A 5,048-nucleotide genomic window follows, 5' to 3' on the forward strand; every position below is an offset into this window, starting at 1 on the left:
ATGAGCTATGCAAACTTGTGGCTAGTATGTAAAGTTTTATAATTCTAAGGAAAGGTTTTATGAGGGCTCCCCACATCACAAATGCTGTTTGCGGTTTGGTAATCCTAGCTTCGATTCGAGTCAGTGACTTCTGGAAATTACACTACCCTGGCGAATGGGCATTATATCTTCTGATTTATATGTTGAAGAATATGTAATTCCAGCACCACTTAAAATGACAATTTCTCCTCTTTTCTAACACTTTGTCATTACTTCATTTTATTTGTAAAAATTCAGGATAGAATTGTGATACATTATTTTACATGTGTCTGTTATTTCCTGATGAGTGTTTGGGGATTTAATCTAATGTTCCTCCTTTAGCTAAAATTTTGAAAATCAGGGTTTGCCATTGAATGGATTATGGGATGGGGCTGCATGTACACGTGTATATAAACATTCCCCCCCTCCGCGTCTCATGTTTTCTTTTGGTATTACAGAAAAATCTTTTTGAATTTCTATCTCATAAAATCAGGTGTTTGATTTGTGGGGAGGGCTAAGGTCCCAGGGGAAATGCCAGATATGTAAGTAAGAAGTAAAGCATCTCTGAAAGATGTCAAAACTGATTTTTAACTTAGGTTTTATTCTAAAATATTATACATACACTGTGCATATGTGGAATATATCATATTACATATTATAGGTAAATAAATACAAGAGAACTTTCAACTTTTTTTTCTAAAATTAATATTAGCTCTGATTTTTTCTTCTGGTTAGTTATCCTTACCCAACAAGAACATAAAATATTAAAAGGCGTATTTATTTCTTCACAAGACAGAGGAGCTAATGTTTCTAAAGGCTTTTCCTACTCTGCCTGTGAAAAAGGATAACAGGTCAATGTCCGTCATATGGTATGGAGTGGTGGCGAGACGTTGTCATGTTGAGTAAATGTCAGTGCAGCCTGCTATTTCATAGAACTCCATTCAGGAGGTGTTGACATAGAGACACCTGCATGTTTCTAATGAGACTTATGGAGCCGGGGAAGCAAGATGCGGTCAGGGTAGCTTAAGTCATTGTGAGCAAAGTCCCAGCCTTTTGACGCTGCTCCTTTTGGAGTGGGAGTTGATCTCTCTAAATGCAGGTAAAGAGACAAAGAGGTCATCTCCTGGCTTCATCACCCTTTGCTTCCCAGGCAGGCTTTTCCAATGAGGAGGAGACTACCAAAGGGGTTCTGTTTCCTTTCCCCTTCCCGTGTAAAGATTCCTGGGCTTCCCTGGGGTGGGGAAGGGGTGGAATATAGTCCTTCAAAATACAGCTTTTGTTTATGACCTACACCTTGAATTTGAAAGGATATTAAAAACTCTGGAGAGGCATTTGTAAGAAAAACAAGCTGACGCAATAGGAGTATTCAAGTATTTTGGACCCGATTTCAGGCAGTTTGGATACCAGGTTACAGCAGCGTGACTTGGAGGGTTGGGCGGACTTCGTGTCACTGCAGTAAGTGGCGATTGCTTACGCACGAGGTCTACCAGCTATCCCTCTGTATTGTCAGTGCTCACGATGATCTCCCTGGTGCTTCTTTGCACTTCCAGGTGGCTTATTATCCGTTCATTAGTTCTGCATTTTGTGTTGTCAACGTATACCTCACATTTATTGATTCAAAGCTGTTCTGTAGATAAACAACAGGAGTGTGCCGTGATTGGACTAGCTGCCGAACCAGTTTTCCAAAAGCCAGGAGGAATTCCCCTTTTAATTTTACCTTTTATTTGTAACAGTTCGGTATTTAGAGGAGAGAGGATTCAATGCTTCGTGTTTGTAACATTGGGAATCTAGTGGAGGTAGTGAAGGCGGGTGATCTAAAATTACTTTGCTAAATTTAAGTGTAAGTAAAATGTAGACGACACCAAGAAATTAAAGGGTGCGTCTAAGAATGGTCTAAGTTTTAGATTTAAACTAACTTTTAAGTTCTTCTGTTTTTATAGTGACATGTCATAATCTGGAAGACCCTGATTGTGTATGAGAAATAGTAATTTGGCAATGAAAGTAAGGGGTTCAGTTACCTTGACTCTGTGTATGCTCAGAAGTGTGTGCGAAGGAAGTTTAGTTATGTGATTTTTTTCAATGCTTATGAAGACTGAAATATCCTCAAAGTGTGTAAAGTAAGCCCTTTGAATGAATTCATCACTTTTTTATTATAATCCTAGAGAACTAGACGTGAGATCTGATCTAGGACAAACTGCTAGCATGTCTAAAGGTTTTTAAAAACTAGATCTGTGGCTCCTTCCTTTTAATTTTGAATTGTTTTAGTGAGAATGAGATTTTCATACATGCTGGTGTTTCATACGGGATTCCTTTTAGGAGTAATATTATTTCAATAATTATTCCCCCTGGAAGGGGGAGAAAAGCATCTCTCCAATGAATAGGAAAGAAAACAGACTCACAGGCGGTGACATTTTTTAATAGCAGGAAACTCTAATTTTCACTTAATTAAGGGTTCGGCAAAGGCTCCCAAATCTTAGTTGAAAAGTGAAGGTGTGTGTTTGCTTCTCAGTCCGGGTGCAGGGGAGCAAAGGAGGGAAGGCCTGTTTGGCGATGTACTATCGTTGCCGTATTTCTGCTAAGTGATTCCTCATTCCCGGTGGAGAGGTTCGTTTTCTCTGCGATGGAGTGGAAGTCTGGGTTATGGATTCTTGGGGCTTACTAACTTAACGAAAGTTGCAAAGCGAAAGACTGAATTGGAGTATTGTAGGCAGGGAGGTTTGTGTAACCAACGTGGGTGTAGTCACAAACTGCATCTTGGGGATGGATTCGCTTGGTCACCTTGCTGTCTGAACTAAGATGGCCATCCGATTCCGTACTCTTTGGAACCATAGGAGAAACCCAAGGTCTTACCCGATCTGTTAACGACCCGTTGCCCTAACAGAATAAATTCATTGGAATTGGCAATGGGGAAAGTGCTCTTACCCCCTCTGTGTGTCCTGTCCCTCTCTGAGGAATTTTGCTTGAGGCCAGAATGAATGAGGATCTCAGGCATTTGAGAGGAGATTGGAAGACACCTTCATGGTGGGAGGGAGAGGGCACCACTATGGCGCAGTCTGGGAAGGCAAAACTTTGGACCCCAGGAGGGAACACGGTGGACTTCGGGATCCTTACACGGGTCTGTATAGGTCTAAGCTGAGTGTAAGTAGTACCAGAAGTACGTGCTAGTAAAATAAAATGTTTGGAAACACAGGCCACTGACACTTACAGTTTCGACAAAAAACTTTTAAATGAAATGTATTAGAAAGCTGAAGTTTCTTTTATTAGGAAGTGAGATAAAAACGTGGAGAAAAGAAGCTGACTGCCAGCTCAGGAACGTCCCGAGAAGATCTCACACTTTAAATGCATTCTCATTAAAATTATATCCAACCTCACAAAGCTGATGTGAGCCGGCTGCCAGATTTACAAATCTGGGTCTTTAATTGCACGAAATTTAAACTTGTCATGTGCAAGGCTTGCTCTTTTTGCAGCGCGAGATTCAGCGGCAAGATAACAGAATAAGCAAAAGTGGAGGAAAATTTGCTTCTTCAGTACCGAAAAGTACTTTCTAGTCTCTTTGACCCTGGCGGTGAAATTTACTTCACTGCGGAGTCCTACGATAGAAATAATGACGCTGAGGACCAGATCCCAGGGAATATGGCGGGTCCTTCCTGGAGCAGGCACGTGAAGTCAGCATATCCCCAATATTGACTCCACGTTCTGAAACCAGACTGAAAGCCCCTGGTGTGGAGGCAGAGGACGAGATGATTGATTGTTGCTTCAAGTATCAAAATGAGAGGATCGCATAGCCGAAACTGTCAGTGCTCAGGCCCTCGTATCTCATGATAAAATTCGATTTATTTTTGCAATTTTCTAAGACTTCTAAACACAGGCGGTTAAACAGAACGTTCCACCAGTGTAGTTTCTCCCAAATACTCCATAAAACCAGAGGTAAGTCACTAAAATCACCCCAGGGTTCGCTTGGGTGGCTCAGTCGGTTCAGCGTCCGACTCTTGGCTTCAGCTCAGGTCATGATCTCAGGGTTGGGAGATCAAGCCCCAGGTCCGGCTCTGTGGTCAGCGGGGAGTCTGCTTGAGATTCTCTCTCCCTCTGCCCCTCCCCCCACTCATGCGAGTTCTCTCTCTCTTTCAAATAAATAAATAAATAAATAAATAAATCTTTAACATAAAATAAAATAAAATAAAATAAAATAAAATAAAATCATCCCATGAGTATGTAGACCCCACAGTAAGCTCCCAGGAGGCAGAGAAGGGGTTAAGTTTGTGTACATATTAATAACACATTTATAACTAGAGTTAGCTTCAGCATAAACTTTTTTTTTGCACAAAGCGTTCAATCATGTTAAATTTTCTTTTTTAATTTTAAGTAACCTGGGAACACATTTCTCAATCAAAATTTCTTGGTCACCTGTTGCATGAGCCCACCGGCCACAGAGAGACGTGGGGAACATGGGTTGATTTGAGACTACGAAGGTACTAGATATGTCTAGAGATTGGAAGAAGAGCTGCAAGTTTGATGGGGGAAAACCAGAAAATTCCAGCGTGGAGCTCACCTATCTACTTGCCTGACTCCCGGAATTAGTGACCTGCCTGAATTCTTCTTCTTCTTCTTTTTTTAAAGAATTTATTTATCTGTTGGAGACAGAGAGAGGGAGAGAGAGAGAGCACAAGCAAGGGGAACGGCAGGCAGAGGGAGAAGCAGGCTCCCCACTAAGCAAGGAGCCCGACATGGGGCTCGATCCCAGGACCCTGGGACCATGACCTGAGCCGAAGGTAGATACTTAACCTACTGAGCCACCCAGGAGTCCCGTCGTTTTTCAGCTAGTTGTATTGACAGCGTGTAAAAAATCTCTAGCCCTTTCCACTCCAAGTAGCTAATAGCATTCACTCTGAAAGCAGCGTCCTTGGGATAAATATTTGCAGGTGGAAATTAATGCAAGACGAGAGGCATGTCTGGGAATGCTGGGAACGCTGAGAGGCAGAGATTGGTGTGTGGTCAGATTTGATCCAGGCTGTGAAGGTTCAGGACTCCAG

This window comes from Ursus maritimus, unplaced genomic scaffold (assembly GCF_017311325.1).
Source record: "Ursus maritimus isolate PB19 unplaced genomic scaffold, ASM1731132v1 scaffold_4, whole genome shotgun sequence".
NCBI lineage: Eukaryota > Metazoa > Chordata > Mammalia > Carnivora > Ursidae > Ursus > Ursus maritimus.